The sequence below is a fragment of the Nyctibius grandis genome, chromosome 4 (genome assembly GCF_013368605.1).
Source record: "Nyctibius grandis isolate bNycGra1 chromosome 4, bNycGra1.pri, whole genome shotgun sequence".
NCBI lineage: Eukaryota > Metazoa > Chordata > Aves > Nyctibiiformes > Nyctibiidae > Nyctibius > Nyctibius grandis.
Window position 1 is genome coordinate 77,336,413 of NC_090661.1, and position 13,781 is coordinate 77,350,193.

Sequence of the window (13,781 nt, forward strand, 5' to 3'; positions counted from 1 at the left end):
ACTGATAACGCTCGAAGTTTGTAGTTATCGCTGAGGCACCGGTAGGGATGTTGTGCAGTAAGGCTCTTGCTGTACTTTTTCTTAGAGAAACCAAGGTCACTGCTGAATTCCTCAATGCTTACAAGTGAAAAGCCGAAGGGGGGTCGCAGCTGCAGGGGGGAGCAGACAGGGCAGGTGACCCAAAATTGACCAACGAGGGTATTCCATCCCATACACGTCATTCTCGGTATAAAGCGGGGGGATCACGAGGGTCTCGCACTCTGGCTCTTCTTGCTCTTTCTGCTATGGCCGGTGTCCAAGGAGGACTCCGTCTGTTTTCCTGCTGCCCCCGATCCTGATCTGTGCATCCCTGAATCCAGCTCTCGACCGTCGCTAGGCCCAGCCTGGGCCTTCCCGGAGCCTGCCCTGCAGTGCTGGTGGTGACGTTGCCGACATCGGGGGAGCTCGATCTTGGTTTTGTATATATATTTGTATATATTTGATTATTCCAATATTATTATTATACTCTTTTTTCATTATTATAGGTTTATTAAAACTGTTTTAACTTTCCAACCCGTAAGTCTCTCTCCCTTTTCCCTTTCCCTTTCCCTTCGGGTGGGGGGGGAGGGTTAACAGAGAGCGTCTGCTGCAGGTTTAATCGCCAGCCCAGCTTTAAACCGTGACAGATTTATTGGCGCCCAACGTGGGGCTCGAGAGAAGCTCCAACAGGTTGCTCTGATAAGTCGAATCCCAGCTCCGGCGGGAGGAGACCCGGAGAGCTCAGCTGAGAGAGTATCAGATTTCTTCCTTTGAGATTTACGAGGGGTTGGAAATTAAAACAGATAGTGAAGATGCTGATGTCATTTTTGAGTACTGTGTTATCTCGTCTTTATTTTATAGAGTTTCTTTCACAGTTGAGTATTGCAATGATGCCTTACCTGCCGTGGGCACTGAGTTATTGCTTGCTTCTTATGAATGTTTACATGCAGTTTAGCAGTGGGCGCTGGTCGAAATGTATTGTTTTGGTATGGGGTTTGATACTGATTTATGCTGTGATAAACTGGGCAGTTACTATTCCAATCTCTTACCTCTATGACACAATGATGGGCAGTTTTAATCGCGAATCAGTAGCAGCGACTTCATCTGCACGCTCCAGGCGTCCTTTAGCTGATTCTGTTAATGATTACACTTCCAGTTTTACTGCAGGAAATAGTACCTTCTCCTTTTCTGCCAAGCTGATTCCACTATATTTTGCAAAATTAGGATGGTGCTGTCTAGGTGGCATGTTTTTATTTTCGGTTGTCCTGAATGTGTTTCTGATGTGGGATAAGATTAAATATCGGTGCAGGGACAGTTGTAGATGTTGTGCAGCCACCTCAGACCCTACAGCGTGTGCTGCCGCTACAGCCACTAAATCCACTGAAACCTCGGCAGCCTGCACCACAGCTGCTACACCCCCCAAGATGGCCACTGCAGCCACTCAGACTCTAACGAGTCTCAGCACTCCCACGACAGCCACTGCATCTACTCAGACCCCAGCATCTATTGAATCTGTACCAATTGCTCCTGTAACCAGGAAGAAATACCGAAAGAAATCAGCTCGTGAAGAGGAGGATGATGACTCAGAGCCTTCTAAGGCAGAGCCATCACATGACCCAGGTGAGGGCCCTTCTCAGGCAGAGTCAGGGCCTGACACAGATGGGGGTTTCCTCGATCGTCATTTTAAAGCAGACCCATCACAGAAGAAAGGTCGTTCTAAAGCAGAACTATCACAGGAGGAGGACTCGGATGTAGAGATAACCTACCACTCCTTATCCCTGAAGGACCTAAGAAATATAAGGAAAGACTTCAGCCGTTATGATGGTGAGCCAATTATTACCTGGCTGCTCCGATGCTGGGATAATGGGGCAGACAGCATGCAATTGGATGGCAGAGAAGCCAGACAGTTGGGATCCCTGTCCAGAGATGGTGGTATTGATAAGGCGCTCGCAAGAAAGTCAAACACTATCAGTCTCTGGAGGCGACTCTTGTCAGCTGTAAAGAGCAGGTATCCCTATAAAGATGATGTTCTGAGCCACCTAAGCAAATGGACCACTATAGAAAAAGGTATTAACTACCTTAGACAACTAGCTGTGCAAGAGATCATTTATAGACACCCACGGGAAATTGTAGATCCTGTAGATCCTGATGAAGTGGAATGCAACCGATCCATGTTCCGGAAGGTTGTGAAGAATGCTGCACCAACACATGCCCATACATTGTCGATATTAGTCTGGGGAGAAGATGCTATGGCACGTTCTACTGTGGGTAAAATGGCTAACTGTATGCGACAGTATGAAGATAGTATTTCTTCCCCACTGCAGGCCCGTGTCTCAGCTGTGGAAAAACTGACAAAGGAAAACAAGGACTCATTTAAACAACTGTCAGACAAACTGTCCAGGATAAGAGAATAAACTTGACTCTCTACCTACACAGGCCCGTGTTGCAGCTGTTAGGAGAAAACGCCCTCCTACAGGACCAGCTCAAAGGAAACGGAACACATCACGAGGTATCCTGTGGTTTGCCCTGCGTGGTTATGGGGAGGACATGAACAGATGGCATGGACAACCTACCAGTACCCTACAGGCACGAGTACGTGAGTTGCAAGCTAAAAGAAATACCAGAGAGAATTTTTCTAGGAGGATGGCTGCTCCAGTTACCAGTGAGCAGGACCCCAGTCAGGGTAGATGGGCCTCAAATTCCTTTTTCCAAAGTGTGAATAGGAGAAATGAAGGTCCAGTCCCTGTGAGCAGCACGAATCCATTTCTTAATTAGGGGGGCCCTGCCTCCAGCCAGGTGGAGAAAAGGGACAACAGAGTTTATTGTCTGTGTGGATTCGATGGCCTGGCACATCAAAACCACAAGGGTATCGAGCCTTGGTAGACACTGGTGCACAGTGCACCCTAATGCCATCGGATCATAAAGGGGCAGAATCTATCAGTATTTCAGGAGTAACAGGAGGATCTCAAGTGTTATCTGTATTGGAAGCCGAAGTGAGCCTAACTAAAAATGAATGGAAAAAGCACCCCATTGTGACTGGCCCAGATGCTCCGTGCATCCTTGGCATAGACTACCTCAAGAGAGGGTATTTTAAGGACCCAAAAGGGTATAGATGGGCCTTTGGTGTAGCAGCTGTAGAGACTGAGGACATTAGACAGCTGTTTACCTTGCCTGGCCTCTCAGAGGATCCTTCTGTTGTGGGGTTGCTGAAGGTTGAAGAACAACAGATGCCAACTGCTACTACCACGGTGCACCGACGACAATATCGCACCAATCGAGACTCCCTGATCCCCATTCATAAACTGATTAGACAATTAGAAAATCAAGGAGTGATTAGTAAGACTCGCTCACCCTTTAATAGTCCTATATGGCCAGTGCGAAAGTCTGATGGAGAATGGAGATTAACTGTGGACTATCGTGGCCTAAATGAAGTTACGCCACCGCTGAGTGCTGCTGTGCCAGACATGCTAGAACTTCAATACGAACTGGAGTCAAAGGCAGCCAAGTGGTACGCCACTATAGACATAGCTAATGCATTTTTCTCTATTCCTTTGGCACCAAAGTGCAGGCCACAGTTTGCTTTTACCTGGAGAGGTATCCAGTACACCTGGAATCGACTGCCCCAGGGGTGGAAACACAGTCCTACTATTTGCCATGGACTGATCCAGACTGCACTAGAAAAGGGTGGAGCTCCAGAACATTTGCAATATATTGATGACATCATTGTGTGGGGTGATACAGCAGCAGAAGTTTTTGACAAAGGGGAGAAAATAATCCAAATTCTTCTGAAAGCTGGTTTTGCCATAAAAAGGGGCAAGGTCAAGGGACCTGCCCGGGAGATCCAGTTTTTAGGGATTAAATGGCAAGATGGGCGTCGCCAGATCCCGATAGAGGTGATCAACAAAATAACAGCTATGTCCCCACCAACTAACAAAAAGGAAACACAAGCCTTCTTAGGCGTTGTGGGTTTCTGGAGAATGCATATTCCAGATTACAGCCAGATTGTACGCCCTCTTTATCAAGTGACCAGAAAGAAGAATGATTTTCAGTGGGGCCCTGAACAACGACAGGCCTTTGAACAGATTAAACAAGAGATTGTGCATGCAGTAGCCCTTGGACCAGTCCGTACGGGACAAGATGTTAAAAATGTGCTCTACACCGCAGCTGGGGACAATGGTCCTACCTGGAGCCTCTGGCAGAAAGTACCAGGGGAGACTCGAGGTCGACCCCTAGGATTTTGGAGTCGAGGATACAAGGGTTCCGAGGCCAATTACACCCCAACTGAAAAAGAGATACTGGCAGCATATGAAGGAGTTAGAGCTGTTTCAGAGGTAATTGGTACTGAAGCACAACTTCTCCTGGCACCCCGATTACCAGTACTAGGCTGGATGTTCAAGGGTAAGGTTCCTACTACTCATCATGCAGCTGATGCTATATGGAGTAAATGGATTGCATTAATTACACAGAGGGCTCGAATAGGAAACCCTAATCGCCCAGGAATCTTAGAAGTGATCATGGACTGGCCAGAAGGCAAAGACTTCGGAATGCCACCAGAAAAGGAGGTGACACGTGCTGAAGAAGCCCCACCATATAATGAACTACCAGAGGATGAGAAGCAGTATGCCCTGTTTACCGATGGATCCTGCCGTCTTGTAGGAAAGCATCGGAAGTGGAAAGCTGCTGTATGGAGTCCCATACGACGAGTCACAGAAGCCACAGAAGGACAAGGTGAATCAAGTCAATTTGCAGAGGTAAAAGCCATCCAGCTGGCTCTAGACATTGCTGAACGAGAAAAGTGGCCAAGGCTGTATCTTTATACTGACTCATGGATGGTGGCAAATGCCTTGTGGGGGTGGTTAAAGCAGTGGAAGCGAAGCAACTGGCAGCGTAAAGGTAAACCTATTTGGGCTGTTGAACTGTGGCAAGATATTGCTACTCGGCTAGAGAAACTAGTCGTGAAGGTACGTCATGTAGATGCTCACGTACCTAAAAGTCGGGCAACTGAGGAACATCGAAACAACCAACAAGCGGATCAGGCTGCCAAAGTGTTCCAAATAGATTTGGACTGGGAATATAAAGGTGAACTATTTTTAGCTCGGTGGGCTCATGACACTTCAGGTCATCAAGGAAGAGATGCAACATACAGATGGGCTCGTGACCGAGGGGTGGACTTAACTATGGACTCTATTGCACAGGTTATCCATGATTGTGAAACATGCGCCGCAATTAAGCAAGCCAAACGGTTAAAACCTTTGTGGTATGGGGGACGGTGGTTGAAATATAAATATGGGGAGGCCTGGCAAATTGACTATATCACACTCCCTCAAACCCACCAGGGTAAACGTTATGTGCTTACCATGGTGGAGGCGACCACCGGATGGCTGGAAACATACTCTGTGCCCCATGCCACTGCCCGGAACACTATTCTGGGTCTTGAAAAGCAAATCTTGTGGCGACATGGCACACCAGAGAGAATTGAGTCGGACAACGGGACTCATTTCAAAAATAGTCTCATAGACAACTGGGCCAAAGAGCATGGCATCGAATGGGTATATCACATCCCCTATCATGCACCAGCATCTGGGAAAATTGAACGGTATAATGGGCTGTTAAAAACTACCCTGAAAGCAATGGGGGGTGGAACCTTTAAAAACTGGGATAAGCATTTGGCACAAGCTACCTGGCTAGTTAACACCAGAGGATCTATCAACCGAGCTGGCCCTGCTCAGTCAGATCTTTTACATACAGTAGAAGGGGATAAAGTCCCTGTGGTGCATGAAAGGAATCTGTTGGGAAAAACTGTCTGGGTTCTTCCTGCTACGGGCAAAGGTAAACCCGTTCATGGGATTGCTTTTGCTCAAGGACCTGGATGTACTTGGTGGGTGATGCTGCAGGATGGTGGAGTCCGATGTGTCCCTGAAGGTGATCTGATCTTGGGTGAGAATACTTAATTCTGAACTGCATGATGTTAATTGCTGCATAATACTAACAGTGTTCATAAGTGTTTTTCAGGTTAAGACAGTGGTGACGAGACCAGAGCTAGCTGCAAGTGGCGTCCAGTGACCTCCTCGAGACTGACATCTTTAACCTGCAACCCGTGGGCACAAACTGTCACAAAGCTCATACCATCTCTCCTGCCCTGAGAGACTCCTAGCCAGATGGAAACCCACAATCCTGAACTAAATGAACTTGATGAACTTTTTTTTTTTCCTGTATAAAGATGAATCATAAACTAATGTTATCTGTATATATTTTAAAATGAAAAGTTAATGGTGATCTGAGTATGACGTGAATGGTATGGAATAAGGGGTGGAATGTCCTGGTTTGGCCTAAACCAGGCCGATTTTCCTTTCAGTGATTTTTACTTTCAGCTAAGTCTCCTCTAAGTAACTGCACTTTCTGAAACTAACTACATGTTTTGCAGACAGTGTCTGCTTCCAGGACTGATAACGCTCGAAGTTTGTAGTTATCGCTGAGGCACCGGTAGGGATGTTGTGCAGTAAGGCTCTTGCTGTACTTTTTCTTAGAGAAACCAAGGTCACTGCTGAATTCCTCAATGCTTACAAGTGAAAAGCCGAAGGGGGGTCGCAGCTGCAGGGGGGAGCAGACAGGGCAGGTGACCCAAAATTGACCAACGAGGGTATTCCATCCCATACACGTCATTCTCGGTATAAAGCGGGGGGATCACGAGGGTCTCGCACTCTGGCTCTTCTTGCTCTTTCTGCTATGGCCGGTGTCCAAGGAGGACTCCGTCTGTTTTCCTGCTGCCCCCGATCCTGATCTGTGCATCCCTGAATCCAGCTCTCGACCGTCGCTAGGCCCAGCCTGGGCCTTCCCGGAGCCTGCCCTGCAGTGCTGGTGGTGACGTTGCCGACATCGGGGGAGCTCGATCTTGGTTTTGTATATATATTTGTATATATTTGATTATTCCAATATTATTATTATACTCTTTTTTCATTATTATAGGTTTATTAAAACTGTTTTAACTTTCCAACCCGTAAGTCTCTCTCCCTTTTCCCTTTCCCTTTCCCTTCGGGTGGGGGGGGAGGGTTAACAGAGAGCGTCTGCTGCAGGTTTAATCGCCAGCCCAGCTTTAAACCGTGACAGATTTATTGGCGCCCAACGTGGGGCTCGAGAGAAGCTCCAACAGGTTGCTCTGATAAGTCGAATCCCAGCTCCGGCGGGAGGAGACCCGGAGAGCTCAGCTGAGAGAGTATCAGATTTCTTCCTTTGAGATTTACGAGGGGTTGGAAATTAAAACAGATAGTGAAGATGCTGATGTCATTTTTGAGTACTGTGTTATCTCGTCTTTATTTTATAGAGTTTCTTTCACAGTTGAGTATTGCAATGATGCCTTACCTGCCGTGGGCACTGAGTTATTGCTTGCTTCTTATGAATGTTTACATGCAGTTTAGCAGTGGGCGCTGGTCGAAATGTATTGTTTTGGTATGGGGTTTGATACTGATTTATGCTGTGATAAACTGGGCAGTTACTATTCCAATCTCTTACCTCTATGACACAATGATGGGCAGTTTTAATCGCGAATCAGTAGCAGCGACTTCATCTGCACGCTCCAGGCGTCCTTTAGCTGATTCTGTTAATGATTACACTTCCAGTTTTACTGCAGGAAATAGTACCTTCTCCTTTTCTGCCAAGCTGATTCCACTATATTTTGCAAAATTAGGATGGTGCTGTCTAGGTGGCATGTTTTTATTTTCGGTTGTCCTGAATGTGTTTCTGATGTGGGATAAGATTAAATATCGGTGCAGGGACAGTTGTAGATGTTGTGCAGCCACCTCAGACCCTACAGCGTGTGCTGCCGCTACAGCCACTAAATCCACTGAAACCTCGGCAGCCTGCACCACAGCTGCTATACCCCCCAAGATGGCCACTGCAGCCACTCAGACTCTAACGAGTCTCAGCACTCCCACGACAGCCACTGCATCTACTCAGACCCCAGCATCTATTGAATCTGTACCAATTGCTCCTGTAACCAGGAAGAAATACCGAAAGAAATCAGCTCGTGAAGAGGAGGATGATGACTCAGAGCCTTCTAAGGCAGAGCCATCACATGACCCAGGTGAGGGCCCTTCTCAGGCAGAGTCAGGGCCTGACACAGATGGGGGTTTCCTCGATCGTCATTTTAAAGCAGACCCATCACAGAAGAAAGGTCGTTCTAAAGCAGAACTATCACAGGAGGAGGACTCGGATGTAGAGATAACCTACCACTCCTTATCCCTGAAGGACCTAAGAAATATAAGGAAAGACTTCAGCCGTTATGATGGTGAGCCAATTATTACCTGGCTGCTCCGATGCTGGGATAATGGGGCAGACAGCATGCAATTGGATGGCAGAGAAGCCAGACAGTTGGGATCCCTGTCCAGAGATGGTGGTATTGATAAGGCGCTCGCAAGAAAGTCAAACACTATCAGTCTCTGGAGGCGACTCTTGTCAGCTGTAAAGAGCAGGTATCCCTATAAAGATGATGTTCTGAGCCACCTAAGCAAATGGACCACTATAGAAAAAGGTATTAACTACCTTAGACAACTAGCTGTGCAAGAGATCATTTATAGACACCCACGGGAAATTGTAGATCCTGTAGATCCTGATGAAGTGGAATGCAACCGATCCATGTTCCGGAAGGTTGTGAAGAATGCTGCACCAACACATGCCCATACATTGTCGATATTAGTCTGGGGAGAAGATGCTATGGCACGTTCTACTGTGGGTAAAATGGCTAACTGTATGCGACAGTATGAAGATAGTATTTCTTCCCCACTGCAGGCCCGTGTCTCAGCTGTGGAAAAACTGACAAAGGAAAACAAGGACTCATTTAAACAACTGTCAGACAAACTGTCCAGGATAGAGAATAAACTTGACTCTCTACCTACACAGGCCCGTGTTGCAGCTGTTAGGAGAAAACGCCCTCCTACAGGACCAGCTCAAAGGAAACGGAACACATCACGAGGTATCCTGTGGTTTGCCCTGCGTGGTTATGGGGAGGACATGAACAGATGGCATGGACAACCTACCAGTACCCTACAGGCACGAGTACGTGAGTTGCAAGCTAAAAGAAATACCAGAGAGAATTTTTCTAGGAGGATGGCTGCTCCAGTTACCAGTGAGCAGGACCCCAGTCAGGGTAGATGGGCCTCAAATTCCTTTTTCCAAAGTGTGAATAGGAGAAATGAAGGTCCAGTCCCTGTGAGCAGCACGAATCCATTTCTTAATTAGGGGGGCCCTGCCTCCAGCCAGGTGGAGAAAAGGGACAACAGAGTTTATTGTCTGTGTGGATTCGATGGCCTGGCACATCAAAACCACAAGGGTATCGAGCCTTGGTAGACACTGGTGCACAGTGCACCCTAATGCCATCGGATCATAAAGGGGCAGAATCTATCAGTATTTCAGGAGTAACAGGAGGATCTCAAGTGTTATCTGTATTGGAAGCCGAAGTGAGCCTAACTAAAAATGAATGGAAAAAGCACCCCATTGTGACTGGCCCAGATGCTCCGTGCATCCTTGGCATAGACTACCTCAAGAGAGGGTATTTTAAGGACCCAAAAGGGTATAGATGGGCCTTTGGTGTAGCAGCTGTAGAGACTGAGGACATTAGACAGCTGTTTACCTTGCCTGGCCTCTCAGAGGATCCTTCTGTTGTGGGGTTGCTGAAGGTTGAAGAACAACAGATGCCAATTGCTACTACCACGGTGCACCGACGACAATATCGCACCAATCGAGACTCCCTGATCCCCATTCATAAACTGATTAGACAATTAGAAAATCAAGGAGTGATTAGTAAGACTCGCTCACCCTTTAATAGTCCTATATGGCCAGTGCGAAAGTCTGATGGAGAATGGAGATTAACTGTGGACTATCGTGGCCTAAATGAAGTTACGCCACCGCTGAGTGCTGCTGTGCCAGACATGCTAGAACTTCAATACGAACTGGAGTCAAAGGCAGCCAAGTGGTACGCCACTATAGACATAGCTAATGCATTTTTCTCTATTCCTTTGGCACCAAAGTGCAGGCCACAGTTTGCTTTTACCTGGAGAGGTATCCAGTACACCTGGAATCGACTGCCCCAGGGGTGGAAACACAGTCCTACTATTTGCCATGGACTGATCCAGACTGCACTAGAAAAGGGTGGAGCTCCAGAACATTTGCAATATATTGATGACATCATTGTGTGGGGTGATACAGCAGCAGAAGTTTTTGACAAAGGGGAGAAAATAATCCAAATTCTTCTGAAAGCTGGTTTTGCCATAAAAAGGGGCAAGGTCAAGGGACCTGCCCGGGAGATCCAGTTTTTAGGGATTAAATGGCAAGATGGGCGTCGCCAGATCCCGATAGAGGTGATCAACAAAATAACAGCTATGTCCCCACCAACTAACAAAAAGGAAACACAAGCCTTCTTAGGCGTTGTGGGTTTCTGGAGAATGCATATTCCAGATTACAGCCAGATTGTACGCCCTCTTTATCAAGTGACCAGAAAGAAGAATGATTTTCAGTGGGGCCCTGAACAACGACAGGCCTTTGAACAGATTAAACAAGAGATTGTGCATGCAGTAGCCCTTGGACCAGTCCGTACGGGACAAGATGTTAAAAATGTGCTCTACACCGCAGCTGGGGACAATGGTCCTACCTGGAGCCTCTGGCAGAAAGTACCAGGGGAGACTCGAGGTCGACCCCTAGGATTTTGGAGTCGAGGATACAAGGGTTCCGAGGCCAATTACACCCCAACTGAAAAAGAGATACTGGCAGCATATGAAGGAGTTAGAGCTGTTTCAGAGGTAATTGGTACTGAAGCACAACTTCTCCTGGCACCCCGATTACCAGTACTAGGCTGGATGTTCAAGGGTAAGGTTCCTACTACTCATCATGCAGCTGATGCTATATGGAGTAAATGGATTGCATTAATTACACAGAGGGCTCGAATAGGAAACCCTAATCGCCCAGGAATCTTAGAAGTGATCATGGACTGGCCAGAAGGCAAAGACTTCGGAATGCCACCAGAAAAGGAGGTGACACGTGCTGAAGAAGCCCCACCATATAATGAACTACCAGAGGATGAGAAGCAGTATGCCCTGTTTACCGATGGATCCTGCCGTCTTGTAGGAAAGCATCGGAAGTGGAAAGCTGCTGTATGGAGTCCCATACGACGAGTCACAGAAGCCACAGAAGGACAAGGTGAATCAAGTCAATTTGCAGAGGTAAAAGCCATCCAGCTGGCTCTAGACATTGCTGAACGAGAAAAGTGGCCAAGGCTGTATCTTTATACTGACTCATGGATGGTGGCAAATGCCTTGTGGGGGTGGTTAAAGCAGTGGAAGCGAAGCAACTGGCAGCGTAAAGGTAAACCTATTTGGGCTGTTGAACTGTGGCAAGATATTGCTACTCGGCTAGAGAAACTAGTCGTGAAGGTACGTCATGTAGATGCTCACGTACCTAAAAGTCGGGCAACTGAGGAACATCGAAACAACCAACAAGCGGATCAGGCTGCCAAAGTGTTCCAAATAGATTTGGACTGGGAATATAAAGGTGAACTATTTTTAGCTCGGTGGGCTCATGACACTTCAGGTCATCAAGGAAGAGATGCAACATACAGATGGGCTCGTGACCGAGGGGTGGACTTAACTATGGACTCTATTGCACAGGTTATCCATGATTGTGAAACATGCGCCGCAATTAAGCAAGCCAAACGGTTAAAACCTTTGTGGTATGGGGGACGGTGGTTGAAATATAAATATGGGGAGGCCTGGCAAATTGACTATATCACACTCCCTCAAACCCACCAGGGTAAACGTTATGTGCTTACCATGGTGGAGGCGACCACCGGATGGCTGGAAACATACTCTGTGCCCCATGCCACTGCCCGGAACACTATTCTGGGTCTTGAAAAGCAAATCTTGTGGCGACATGGCACACCAGAGAGAATTGAGTCGGACAACGGGACTCATTTCAAAAATAGTCTCATAGACAACTGGGCCAAAGAGCATGGCATCGAATGGGTATATCACATCCCCTATCATGCACCAGCATCTGGGAAAATTGAACGGTATAATGGGCTGTTAAAAACTACCCTGAAAGCAATGGGGGGTGGAACCTTTAAAAACTGGGATAAGCATTTGGCACAAGCTACCTGGCTAGTTAACACCAGAGGATCTATCAACCGAGCTGGCCCTGCTCAGTCAGATCTTTTACATACAGTAGAAGGGGATAAAGTCCCTGTGGTGCATGAAAGGAATCTGTTGGGAAAAACTGTCTGGGTTCTTCCTGCTACGGGCAAAGGTAAACCCGTTCATGGGATTGCTTTTGCTCAAGGACCTGGATGTACTTGGTGGGTGATGCTGCAGGATGGTGGAGTCCGATGTGTCCCTGAAGGTGATCTGATCTTGGGTGAGAATACTTAATTCTGAACTGCATGATGTTAATTGCTGCATAATACTAACAGTGTTCATAAGTGTTTTTCAGGTTAAGACAGTGGTGACGAGACCAGAGCTAGCTGCAAGTGGCGTCCAGTGACCTCCTCGAGACTGACATCTTTAACCTGCAACCCGTGGGCACAAACTGTCACAAAGCTCATACCATCTCTCCTGCCCTGAGAGACTCCTAGCCAGATGGAAACCCACAATCCTGAACTAAATGAACTTGATGAACTTTTTTTTTTTCCTGTATAAAGATGAATCATAAACTAATGTTATCTGTATATATTTTAAAATGAAAAGTTAATGGTGATCTGAGTATGACGTGAATGGTATGGAATAAGGGGTGGAATGTCCTGGTTTGGCCTAAACCAGGCCGATTTTCCCTTCAGTGATTTTTACTTTCAGCTAAGTCTCCTCTAAGTAACTGCACTTTCTGAAACTAACTACATGTTTTGCAGACAGTGTCTGCTTCCAGGACTGATAACGCTCGAAGTTTGTAGTTATCGCTGAGGCACCGGTAGGGATGTTGTGCAGTAAGGCTCTTGCTGTACTTTTTCTTAGAGAAACCAAGGTCACTGCTGAATTCCTCAATGCTTACAAGTGAAAAGCCGAAGGGGGGTCGCAGCTGCAGGGGGGAGCAGACAGGGCAGGTGACCCAAAATTGACCAACGAGGGTATTCCATCCCATACACGTCATTCTCGGTATAAAGCGGGGGGATCACGAGGGTCTCGCACTCTGGCTCTTCTTGCTCTTTCTGCTATGGCCGGTGTCCAAGGAGGACTCCGTCTGTTTTCCTGCTGCCCCCGATCCTGATCTGTGCATCCCTGAATCCAGCTCTCGACCGTCGCTAGGCCCAGCCTGGGCCTTCCCGGAGCCTGCCCTGCAGTGCTGGTGGTGACGTTGCCGACATCGGGGGAGCTCGATCTTGGTTTTGTATATATATTTGTATATATTTGATTATTCCAATATTATTATTATACTCTTTTTTCATTATTATAGGTTTATTAAAACTGTTTTAACTTTCCAACCCGTAAGTCTCTCTCCCTTTTCCCTTTCCCTTTCCCTTCGGGTGGGGGGGGAGGGTTAACAGAGAGCGTCTGCTGCAGGTTTAATCGCCAGCCCAGCTTTAAACCGTGACAGCTCATAACAACATAGTTCACAACATCCACACTCTAAGCAAAGATTGCCTGAACAGAATAGGTAACTAATATCTAGATCACATGTTAGTATTGTGGTTGGTATATGCATCAAATCTCTTCAACATTAGGCAAAAGCAATGCAACTATTTGTACATTTGGACTCTGCAAAACCCCATAAAGTCATAAACAGTACATAGT

The 13,781-nt window shown here is 47.0% G+C and overlaps 1 protein-coding gene across 1 annotated transcript in view; it reads right to left on the reverse strand.

The window, feature by feature from the left end:
- BMS1 (BMS1 ribosome biogenesis factor) overlaps positions 1-13,781 on the reverse strand; it is a 41,615-nt gene that overhangs the window by 6,746 nt on the left and 21,088 nt on the right. The window lies entirely within an intron of this gene.